The sequence below is a fragment of the Mus caroli genome, chromosome 9, assembly GCF_900094665.2.
Source record: "Mus caroli chromosome 9, CAROLI_EIJ_v1.1, whole genome shotgun sequence".
NCBI classification, from domain to species: Eukaryota; Metazoa; Chordata; class Mammalia; order Rodentia; family Muridae; genus Mus; species Mus caroli.
The window spans coordinates 57,997,815-58,010,649 of NC_034578.1; the positions used below are offsets into that span (position 1 = coordinate 57,997,815).

Below are 12,835 nucleotides of genomic sequence, written 5' to 3' on the forward strand. Positions count from 1 at the left end.
TGCCTCACACAACTTGTTGGCAGTGGGTGTTCCCTGTGACAATTTATAGGACTCTTGTATTACTGACTGACTCTTCAGGAGCCAGGGAAGGCTTAGTCACAGGAATCAGTGCTAACTAAGATTGAGTGATCTGTTTTTCCAGGGGAGAGGGCCACAGGCTAGTTCCTATAGCTGAACAGGATGATTCCCTAGGAAAGCCCAATTCTATCATAAACAAATATCAACTGTATTTAGAAATTTAATATTCTTTAATATCGCAAGGGAAACTTCTTAGCTATTCTATATCTCGCTGCAGCTTGTGGGGGAAGACAATTACTGTTTCAAAGTCATTAAATTTGCTAAAAATCCATCAGTTAAGATTATCAATTATCCTAGCAGCCCTTTATTGTGAAAGAAGTGTGGGGAATCTTGAGGGTTTTTAAATTGAGCGTTTTAGGTCTCCTTTCTCAAACACATGTATATGTGCATGCGATGTGAGTATATATGTCTGGTTATATGTGCTTGGGATGTACGTGCATATGCATGCAGTAGGACCAAAGCTACCACTGGGTATCTCTTTTGATCACTCTGTTTATTTCCTGAGTCACAGTGTCTCCATGAGCCAGGAAGTTACCAGGTCTAGTCAGCTTGCCCCGGGGCAGTCCCTTGTTTCTGTCTCTGGAGTGCTGGGATTATAGGTAGAAGCCACACCTCTCTGGCTTTTTACTTGGGTTCTGGGGATTTGAACTCAGGTCCTCATGCTTAAACAGCAAGTGCTCTATCCACTGAGCCACCTCCCTCTCTCAGGAGTCACAGTTTAAACAAGCAGAGAAAAGTTATTTGGTGCCCGGCTCCGCCGTCTGCTGGGGAAAGCTTGCTGTATGGGGAAAGTGTTAACTGTATAATGACCACATTTGAGGCAGTCGTGGGTATGCCTCGGTTGGAATTAGTGCAGACCACGCCCCTTCCACGAAGCTCTGAGCTAGGCCTCTACACTGCCTGCCGCTGACTCCATGCAGATCAGTAGATTCTGAAGGGAACACCCCAGCGCAGCTATGAAGCACGTCTTAGCTGAACATTTATTATAAGAAGCACAATTATGTGCACCACTCAGAAAGATAATCTAGTACTTATCAAGGATATGTGTTTAGATTCCTGTGCTCTTAGAGATTCTAATCTGCAGGACACAGCTCGCTCCAGTTATTGTATCCTGTTATGTTGGATGATAAGGATATTCATTCGGAAAGTGTCGGTTGTACATGGTCTGCCCAAACTATGTACCCAAATCATTTATGCATATGTCCTGTAGTAACAAAAACTAGTCTTGGTTGGATCATTTGTTTGTTTGTTTGTTTATTTTTATTTTTTGTTTTTTACCCTAAGGCAAAGAACAGATTTCTTGTAGTGGCCACCAGAGGGAGCCAGAGAGGTTGATATTTTAATAAAAGCCTTTATAGTTTCCATATTGGTAGTATTTATCAGCACTTCTGTTGAAGTTATATTAAGAATAATTACTTAAGCAAAATATGTACATATTATGGTTCCATGTTTAGTTAAAGATTTAATGTGTATCTAGGTATTAAAAACTGTAAATATCAGTAACAAAAAAGAATATTAATATGATCTTTTTAAAAAGATTTATTTTTAATTATGTGTATGCATCCAAATTTGGGCATGTACATGTGAGTGCAGTGCCCACAGAGGCCAGAGGCATCAGGTCCCTCTGGAGCTAGAATTGTGGACAGTTGTGAGCCGCTTGATGTGGGTGCTGGAAACTGAAGGGGTCCGCTGCAACAGCTTCCATGTTCTTAACTGCTGAGCCATCTCTCCAGCTCCCAATAGAATGGTTCTCATGGTGATTTTTCTTCTTCCCTTTTTTGCCTCTCTCCATCTTATTTAGAACATATATTAGTATTTTATTTAGTATTTGCTTTTTTTTTTTCCTACTGTGAACACACCGTTGTAGAACAAAATTACCCCTGCCTGTAGTTTAGAAAGGAGTTTGGAGGCTTCTGAATGATTGCTGCACTGTTTAAAGTGCCTGAGATGCATCACCCGTTGTTTTGATTCATCATTAATTTGCCTTAAATTTTTTGTTTTGCATTTTAAAAAGTTATACTGAGGACATAACTTGTATGAATTTTCAGAGCCTGAATTTCTGTGGTAAAAACTTCAGATTTACTGAGTAGAGAACAAAGGTATATTGTTTTAGACTCTTGGCTGTTGCATCTATAAGAACAATTGGAGTATAAAAAATCTGATGAATAATATGTTTATTCAACAGAATTCAGCCTTAGAACTGAGTTTTAGGTATAAATATTCTCCTGTCTACTTTGTGTGTTTGTTCATAGTGTGTTTGTGTGTGTGTGGGGAAGGGTGGGCAGGACACACATGCGTGCATGAAAAGGCTAAAGATTGACTTGGGTGTCTTCCCGTCCCTCTTCATTTGCTGACGTAAGGTCTTTGGCCAAGGTTTTCCCATCAGCTAGCCAGCTCTCCCTAGGACTCTGTAGTCACTGTCAGACAGACCATCATCACACCTACCTGACTGGGTTCTAATGCTTGCCTGGCAAGGGCTTTATCCTGACCATCTCTCCAGCCTCAGTTTTATAACCAATTAGTAAATCTTTACCCTTTTTTTTTTTTTTTTTTTTTTTGACAGTATGACATAGGAAAAAAGGCACTTCAGGGCTAGCCCAGGGCTGGAGTTTTAGCTGGCATTGGCAGCTGTGCAATGCGGATAGTCACTGAGCGACTGCAAGATTCTTTTCCTGGGCAGAATGAAGATGGTAATAAACTGTCTTGGTTATGGTTGAGAGCTGCGTGAGGTGCTGCCTCCGTAAACGCTGATGGTCTTAGTATTCTTTCCTGCCGCTGTGATAAAATACACTGAGGAAAGCAATTTAAAGGAGAAGAGGTTTATGTTCACTTACAGTTCAAGGATATTATTGCCCTTCATGGTGGGGGAGTCAAGGCCCCAGGAGCTGGAAGCAGCTAGTCTTGTTACATCCTTATATCCACAGTCAGAAGAGAGTGATGGATGCTAGTCTGCATGTGAGTGCTCAGCTTGCTTTCTCCTTACACAGCTTAGGGTCTCCTGCCCAGGGAATGGTGCCACCCACAGTGGGCAAGTCTTCCCAACTTAATCAATTGATTAGGATGCCCCTCAAACAGTCATGTCCAGAGGCCAGTCTCATATCCTTTGTTCTTGATGACTGCACTAACCATCTGGGAAATCGTAGGTTAATTTTGGCCGGGGCCACCCTTCTAGCAACCAATCAGACTGATTTACCCTGAAAGAACCGGCATTTACCAGTTTACCCCTTTCCCTTTGATTTATTGATTTCTGTGCTAATCAACTTTGCTAACCCCCTAATACAGGAGGATTATCACCATATTCCAGTTCAGGTAGGCTTTGGATTCTTCGCAGAATGGCTAAGACCCTGTGGTAGTTTGAATAAGGCAGAGGCTCCTATATTTGAATGCTTAGGGAGTGGCACTATTTGAAAGAATTAGGAGTCATGGCCTTGTTGGAGGAAATGGGCCCAAACCAGGCCCAGGGTTTCTCTCTTCCTGCAGCCTGTGGATCTGGATGCAGAACTCTCAACTTCTCCAGCAACTGGTCTGCCTGTGTGCTGCCGTGCATTCCTCCATTGTGGGAGAGCAGAGGTATGCTAGCTAACAGCCAGCATGGTAGCAGAAGCAGGAATCTGAGAGCTCCCATGGTGAGCTGCAAACACAAAGCAGAAAGAGTGATAGAAATGGCCCAGGGCTTTTAATCTCAAAGCCCACCTCCAGTGTGGCACTCTAGCAAGGCCACACCACCTATACCTCCTGCAACCAGTGCATCAACTGGGAACCAAGTGTTCCAATCTCTTAGCCTGTGGGGAACATTCAAATGGCTACACATTCTGTCTGTGGCTGTTTCTCTTCTACGGTGGCAGAGTAGAGAAGCTTCAGCCGAGAATGTGTTAGTCTGCTAAGCTCAAAACATTGCCCAACCTTTCACAAAGAAATTTGCCAATCTGTGAAGGGTTGCCATGGAGCAGGTGAGAATTACCTGTGCACCTTTGGGGAAAGAGAGAGAAGTAATCCTTCATTTCAATTTTATCAGCATCACATATTATTAGAAATAACTATTGAACTGTGCCTGCTGCCTGCCTTCTTCTTTTAAGACAATAAAGTGGTTGGCGGTGGGGTGGAGAGATGGCTCAGTGGCTAAGTGTAAACACCAGCGGAACAGAGGGCCTGAGTTGGTTGCCCAGCACCCAGGATGGTGGTGCTCATAATTGCCTGTAACTCCATCACCAGGAAATCTGATGCCCTCTGCTGGCTTCCACAGGAGACTTAAAACAACTACTTTATATGTGACTGAATCTATAGGTCAGTGCTTAGTCTGCAGTCTGATCCATGGTTGTTGTGCTGCTCCAGGGCACTCTTGTGGCTACATTAGTGGAGTGGGACCACTAGGACTAGAGGAACTAACATGGTGGCACTGTGAAGTGCTTGCTTGGCTGGGTGGCTGCGTGGCCGGGCTCCTTTTCTTTCATGATCGCGTATCCTCAAGGCTCCAGCCCTGTCCAGTGAGCCAGTGACATTCTCAGAGAGCCACAGTGGCCAGCGCAGGTCTCCTGAGACCTCACCTTACAGTCCCACAGGTTACCTCTGCTTCATTCTGTTGGTCAAGTCAAACAAGTTCTCAGGCCAGCTCACACTCTGTGGATGAGGAAGTGTGTGCCAGGCCCTGATGGGAGGAGCAGGGAAGTCACTTTGCAAAGGGATTAGCTTACCCGAGGGGAGAGAAACAATTGTGTGTCACCACCCACCACTGTTAATGGACTGGCTTCCTTAGATCCCATTGACTAGGGAAGAAAAAGCAATAGAACCCAAACTAAGGGTCCACAGGTTTCAGAGTGTAGCACTTGTGTGTGCACTTAGAAGTGTTTCTCAGACAACAAGCTGTGATGGATGCTACATTTTTAAAAGATAGATGTAAATATGACAGCAGGTCATGCCCTTTTCATTTTTCTCATATGTGGGTTTTTTGTGAATATATGTGTGTATATATGTATTTGTACACATGTGTGGAGGTGCATATGCATGTGGAAGTCAGAGGTGGGCATCAAGGCACTAACCTCATTCACTTCTTTAGTGTTTTGAAACTGTCTCTTGCTGAATCTGTTGTTCGCCAATTTTCTACGCAGGTTGGCCAATGAGCTCAAGGTCCCCCCTTCCTCTTCCTCCCCAGCCCTGGATGACAGACACAGCACCAGGCCTTGTTCTTTGATGTGGGTGCTGGGGATCTGAGCCACAGCAGACACTGTACTGACACTCGTCCCAGCCCCTGTCACACACCAGGTCTATGTGTGAGGCTTATACTAAGACTCCCTGGGACAGGTCCTCCCTAAAACAGCTATTTGGGAAGAGTTAAGTATTTGTGTAGAAATATCAACTTGATGTGTGACAGGGCTGGGGGGCGGGGGGGACCCACCACTTTCTTACAACCGTCTCCTTTCCTGTGAAGCTTTTAGTGTTTCTCATTTTAGATTAAAAAAAATGTTGGCTGGAATTATAAGGCTTGTTTTTCAGCTTCATTCTTCTTTAGTGACAGAATTTATTTTTGATTATGCTTGCATGTGTATCTAAAAATGGGTATGTGCATGTTAGTGCAATGTCCGTGGAGTCCAGAAGAGGGCGTACATGAGCTTCCTGTCTTGGGTCCTCTGCAAGAGTCGAGCGGGATCTTCATTACGGATCCATCTCTCCAGACCCTCTGCTTGACTCTTGAACAGTCTTTTGAGTTCTTGGGACCGTATTTATATATTTCATTGTTGTTTGCAAACCCTTCCAAAAAAACTCAGCTTATGAAAGGATTAGACTAGCAATGGGCTGTTTTCCCTGTGTGTGGTCTAGCTTGAGGCTCTTTAGCTAGTATGTGTGTTTTGCCTTTGGTGCTTTAGAAGCTGGCAAAAACATTTGTCAAAATGTTTCACATATCTTTGTTGTCTGGTGTGTGTAGGGGCAGAAGCTTTTAAAAGTCCCTCCTTGGTTTTTACCTCTATATTAAAAAAAAATTAGTCATAGTTTTTAGACATTTTAAAAACTGTAGTTTGGATACTTTTCCTGAAAATATTTGGGAGTTTACATTTTTTAATTATCAATTGCTAAAGGTTTGAAGGGTACACTGCCCGAGCTGCCCGGGAGCTCTGTTCTTGTGGACCCTAGTTTGTTATGTTTGGGATGTGTGAGAGCAGTTGCCTTGGAATTCAGTGCATTTTCTTTTGGAGAGGTGAAATAAGTAAAGAAACAAAGACATGTGTTTGAATTGAAGAGGTAGTGTGCTGGCTAACTTTATGTTAGCTTCACACAAGCCAGAGTCATCAGGAAAGAGGGAGCCTCAACTGAGAAGAGGCCTCCGGAAGACAGGTTGTGGGCAAGCCTCTAGGACACTTTGCTGATTGGTGATTGACAGAGAAGGACCCAGCCCACTGTGACTAGGGCCACCTTCGATGTTGGCAGTCCTTCGTTCTGTAAGAAAGCAGGCTGAGCAAAGCCAGGAGAGCAAGCCAGTAAGCAACATCCCTTTACGGCCTCTGTGTCAGCTCCTGCCTCCAGGTTCCTGCCCTGCTTGAGTTTCCATCCTCACTTCTGTTGATGATGGACAGTGATGTGGAAGCACATGCTGAATAAACCTTTCCTCCCCAAGTAGTTTTGGCCATGGTGTCTGTCTTAGTCAGGGTTTCTATTCCTGCACAAACATCATGACCAAGAAACAAGTTGGGGAGGAAAGGGTTTATTTGGCTTACACTTCCATACTGCTGTTCATCACCAAGGAAGTCAGGACTGGAACTCAAGCAGGTCAGAAAGCAGGAGCCGATGCAGAGGCCATGGAGAGATGTTCTTTACTGGCTTGCTTCCCCTGGCTTGCTCAGTCTGCTCTCTTTTAGAACCAAGACTACCAGCTCAGAGATGGTCCCACCCACAAGGGGCCTTTCCCCCTTGATCACTAATTGAGAAAATGCCTTACAGCTGGATCTCATGGAGGCATTTCCTCAACTGAAGCTCCTTTCTCTGTGATAACCCCAGCCTGTATCAAGTTGACACAAAAGTAGCCAGTACAGTGTCTTATCACAGCAGCAGTCACCCTGACTAAGACAGGTACCTTCCAGGCTTGATTGGTTCCCCCTGCCATTCTCTTTGTTTTGATCCAAGGGCCTCCCATCCCCTAATTAAGTGTTCTACCACTAAGCCACGTCTCCAGCCCTCTTTCTACCTTTTGTTTTAAAGTGTAGTCTAACTAAGTTGCCCCGGCTAGCCTTAAGTTCACCCTGTAGCCCCCGCTGACCTTGAACTTGTGATCCACCTGGCCAGCCTCTAAGGAGCTAGGATTACAGGCCTGTGTACCAGCCTGGCTGCTCTCTCTATTTTTTTAATAAACTTTTTTTGAAGACCAGACAGTGCTAATAAAGGAGCACATGTCTGTCTAAGGGAGAGGTGGAGAGTCTGGTATTTAAGCAACAGCCTAGAATAGAATCGCACTGGGAGGCCAGAACTCTTGGCAAAGCATTGCTTTCTCTTGATTCCAGTTCTTTACAAGTGTGTTATTCCAGATTCCATGGCCGCTTGCGACCCGGAAGAGATCAAGCTTCTCATTTAAGTCATCATCATTTTTGTCTTTGATATTTTTGTATTTATTCCTATGTATGTGTACATGTAGGTGTCCATGTGCATGTACGTACATACATGCCTGTTGGCGTGAGTGGAGGCCAGAGGTTGATATCAGATATCGTCCTCAGTTGCTCTCTGTGCTGGCTAGTTTTATGTTGACTTATCAGAGAAAAGAGAACCACCATTGAAAAAATGCCTTCATTATACAGTTTGTGTGTAGGGAAGTCCGTGGGGTATTGTCTTGATGGACAGGCCATGCCACCCCCAGGCAGATGGTCCTGCATGCTATGAGAAAGCAGGCTAAGAAGGCCACAAGGAGCAAACCATTAAGCTTCTCTCCTTTATGTTCTCTGCATTTGTTCCTGCCTCTAGTTCCTGCCCCGACTTTCCTCAGTGATGGTCTGTGATGTGAAGCTGTAAGCTGAAATAAACTCCTTCTCCCCAAGTTGCTTTGGTCACGGTGTTTTATCACAGCAACAGCCACCCCAGCTAAGACAGCATCTACCCCATTCTTAGAGGCAATGTCTGTCACTGGAGCTTGAGCTCCTCACAGGTTTGGCTGATGCACCATGGAGTCCCAGGGACCTTGTCTTTGTGCAGCACTTGGATGCCGGGTGTGCTGCCTTCCCTGCTGTTTTACCTGAACTCTGAGATCTGAACTAAGATCCGAATGATGGCGTGCAAGCACTTGCCCCACTGAACCACCCTCCAGCCTGTCTGACGTAGAGAGAGTCAGTACAGTGGGATGAAGTCTCTGTGCCTTGGTCAAAAAGAAGATAGAGAATATAATCTCTCTTCCCTCTCTTTGTTCCAGTGGGTCCTAACAGCACACTTTCTGGGCATACAGTGGCAGCATAGGTGAGCGAGGTGTGGGGCATCAGGCGGGCATCAGGAGCAAGGGAATAATCATAGCAAGGAGTCCTGCTGAGACAGACACCAGCTGTGCAGCCCTTGTTTTCCTAGTCATTCTTTCTCTTCCTCTTCTGTCCTGTCAGCGCAAATGCTGTTATATAAGAGTGGGACCAGATGACCTCTGGACTAAATGGAACCCAGCAAATATTTCTAACCACCAGCCCTTGCGCTCTAGAGCAGGTCTTGATGAGCAGCCTAAGCCGTGAGGAATGCCCCACGCAGTGAGCTTTGCTCTCTGCTGCTGGATTCTGGGCTGGGTGGAGTCTGCCTTGGGTTTTATTAATGAGGTTGGTACTAGCAGGGTACTCTAGAAGCCTGATTGGCTGCGTTTCAGTTGGACACTTGGAGTTTATCTAAATGTACTTGTTATTAGCGTGTTCATATATTTTCCACTGGAGAGGGTTTTATTTAGTTGTCTCTGTATTTCCCCCCTGCCCGCCCTGAGAAAGACTTTTATCTTCAGATTGTGAGTGCCTAGTTTTAATTAAAAATATTCATGTATTTATAGACAAGGTCTCACTGGGACATTCAGGGGCCCGGGAACTCAGAGATCTGCCTGCTTCTGCCTCCTGAGTGCTGGGAATTATGGCATGTGTAACTGGGCCTGTTACATTTGTTTGTTTTTGTGGGGGCACAGTGCATGCATGTACCATGGTGTATGTGGAAGTCTGAGGACAACTTGCAGGAGCCGTTTCTCTTTGTCTACTATTGCATCCTGGGCTTGGCGGAGAGTATCTTTACCTGTTGAATTATCTCGCTGGCCCAAAGTTTGTTTTTTGTTCTTTGTTTTTGTTTGTTTTTTGTTTGTTTGTTTTTAGTAGAGTTGAAATTTTTGTTTATATTTTTTAGATTTGAAGTGGGTGAGATAGATTATGATATTTAGTGTAAATATTTCAAATGGTTATTATTCAATATAAAATCTTGGAAGTGAAAATATAGTATGTCAGGTTAGAATAACTTTGGTGTATGTGTGTGGTATAAGTGCATATATGTATGGTGCATGCACACATGTATGTGTGTATATATGTGTTTGGTATATGTACTTGCCTGTGTGGTTGGTGTATGCACATGTGTGTGCATTTGTGATGTATGTGTGTATAGTGTATGTATATGTTGTGTATGTGTATATGTGTGGTGCCTGTGTGTGTGGTATATGTACATGTATGTGGTGAATGCACTGAATCTTGGGGTAGGCCAGCAATAGCAAGCTTCTCTTCTTCTGGCTGTCTCCATTCCTACAGGCATGTGAGGGCACATAGCTTTTATGTGGTGCTGGGGATTCAAACCCGGTCCTTGTGCCCTCAATGTTACTCCCTGAGCTACCTCCTCAGCCCCAGGAAGGGATGTTTGTAAAGGTGATTCTGACATGTCCAAAGAGTCTCACAGAGGTAGTCAGCCACCTTAAGTCTCTGAAGAAGTTGCTTTAGAAAAATGTTTATGCTGAAACTGGGGAATCCATACTTTTGGTCTCAGTGCCTGCCTTCCCTCCATGATGTGTCTCCCCTAGGGTACCCTCTGCTTTCTGTGGAATATACCAGGCTCCCTTCAGCAGTGATTGCCTGTGTGGAGTGGAATCCCCCTGGCTGGTTCTCACCACTCAGAGCTTGCCCTGCAGCTGGCCTCAGAGCAGCCTTTCCTGGGTATCCACCAGACTCCGCCCAGCTAGTTCCTCATTCCTCTGGTTTACCCTTTGTCTGTCTCCATTAGAGCATCTCCTTCTAGTTGGAGGGAGATTTGGGCTTAGCATCCCAGGGCCATCCCTTACATACAGTATGTAGTTCACAATGGTTGGCTCATACCAATGCCAACGTTGGTATTTATTCCTTCTTTAGCTGTAAAAGACATTTATTATGTCTGTTTGTTTATTTGAGACAGGTTCTCGGTATGTTGCCCTGACTAGCCTGGAACTCACTATGTAGACCAGGCTGGCTTCAAATTTACAAAGAGCTGTCTTCCTTTGCCTCTGAGTGCTGGGATTAGAGGTGTATACCCACATGAGGCTTAAATTTATAAGAGATATTTGTATTTCTACATCAGGATTTTTTTTTTTCATTTGTTCAATGAAGTGGAATAGCTTAGCTAGTGGAAAGAATACTGGCCAAAAAGTCCTGAAGGTTTCTAAGTGTTCTGTAGCTACTCATGGCTGCCTTAGAGCAGAGGGGATCCTTGGAGGACATAGGGCCTGAGGGATGGTTGACAGTCTCCATAGAATCGGGAAGGACAGGGTTGGGAGAGCTTCAAGCCTGTATACCCCAGGAGATGAGCTGGCTCTGTGCATCTCTTTGTTCTGACTACTCATCTGTACCCATGACAATTCCCTTTAAAATGAAAGTTAGTATGCCCAAAGTTGTGGGCAGCTCCCATTGACCAAGTGTTGGAGGGGATTGTGGGAGCCATGGTTTGCAGCCAACCTATGAGGAACACAGGCCACAACCTGGGGATGGCAACTGACAGCTGTCTTAGTCTGTTTTTCTGTGGCTATAGCAGAATACCCGAGACAAGGTGATTTACTTTTTTTAAAAAAGTTGTTTTTTGTTTTGTTTTTGTTTTTGTTTTTGTTTTGACCCAGTTCTTGAGGCTGGGGAGTTGAAGAGCATGCAGTCAGAATGGCTTTCAGTTCTGGTGAAGGTGTCCTAAGAACAAGTGCAGGGTGTGACGCCCAAACTTTATAACATGCTGCTCTGCTGGTAAATAACCCAGTTCTTCAAGAAAAGCTTTGTCCCTGTCAGTGACAAATCACCAGCCACACAGAAGACCAAATTCAGCGTGAACAGTCAAGCCTGTTTAAATCATAGCATCCGGGAGATGAGGGCCGCTGGGCTCTTAACCCGGGAGAGCCAGAACTACCTCTAAGCAAGGGTTCAGCTCTGGGACACCCAGGTGTCCCCTGCTTGGCATGTGGGAAACTCCCTGCGCATCTGGGCAAAGAATTGTTCCTCAGGGAGGTCGAGAGTAGTGGAGTCAGCTTTGCCTCTCACAGAAGGCCGCCAGCTTAAAGTAAAATTATCACCTGTGAGGTTGCCGAGAACACCCTGGCGTGCACGGGGCGGGGCAGAGGGAGGCCAGCTTGGAGGAGTGGGCTCTCTCCTCCTCCCATGTTACACTGGGGAGCAGACTCAGATGTCAGCCTTGGCAGAAAGGCTCTTCACCAGCAGAGCCCCTCACTGGCCCCGCTTTGCCTGTATTTTAAAGTCTTCCTATTTCTTTACATCTATAGCTTTCCCCCCTCAGGAATGCCTGTCCTAAATACCAAGGAATTCACAGTCAGTGTTGAAATCACATAGATTAAAACAAAACAAAACAAAACAAAAAAACCCTCAATTCAACTTCAAACAAAAACACAGACAAAATGTTCAATAATGGTCATTTCTGATAGTAGGTATACTAGTTAGCTCTTGTTCACTGTGACAGCAGCCCTCAGGCTGTTGACTTATAAACGTTGTATGACCAGATACCTAGGGGGAGGGGGGCTCCCCACATGCCAGAGAATTTTCCAGCAACCTCAATTGTGCATCCTGTGATTTAACTCAACTTGACACTGTTTGCTTAGAGACAGTAACAGATTCTGCAGACTGAGACAATCAACTCAGGCATCTTGGCTCAGGCTTAGAGGTCCACGTCCATGGTTGGCCCTGTCACTTTTAGCATAGTGATGAATCAGGTATCACATTGGAGCAGCAGTAAGCAGCGAATGCACTTGTTGCCTCCAGGAAGGAGAGGTTGGAGGGAGGTAGAGGAAGAGGAAGATGCCGAGGGCTTTTAAAGAGGCCACTGTCAGTGATCTGTTTCCCCCACTTGCCCTGCCTCAAGTGTCTACTACCTCCAGGAAGCCCAATATGTATTCATGAATGGGCAAATCACATCCTGAGGCCAGAGTCCTTGTGATCCAGTCACCTCTGGAAGGTCCCATTCCAAGGACTCTGCTGGGACCCAAGCCTTCAACACATGAGCTGTTAGGACAATTTCAGAACCAGCCCTTAGCAGGGGGGTTATGGGTTACCCTTTTCATGTGAAAGCGTGAATGTACTCAGGGCTTTCTGGACGGAGCCTGTGTTTGCTTTGCTGCTGTTTTGTTTGTGAGACAGGTGTTGCGGCCTGCCCGCAGTCCACAACACGAACGGTTCAACTGAGAATGGCAGTTCGATCTGAAAAGAGAGGAATCTAGACGGGGCGGAAGAAAGAATGGAGCCAAGACAACAAACGTTCTGATCAAGGCTCGATTTTACTATTTCCAGACACTCAGTTATAAAGGAAGGGGGAGGGAACCCAATTTCCC

General features: G+C 45.2%; 1 protein-coding gene across 1 annotated transcript in view; it reads left to right on the forward strand.

Annotated features, from left to right (window-relative positions):
• Positions 1 to 12,835, forward strand: part of Uaca (uveal autoantigen with coiled-coil domains and ankyrin repeats) — an 84,389-nt gene that overhangs the window by 23,421 nt on the left and 48,133 nt on the right. The window lies entirely within an intron of this gene.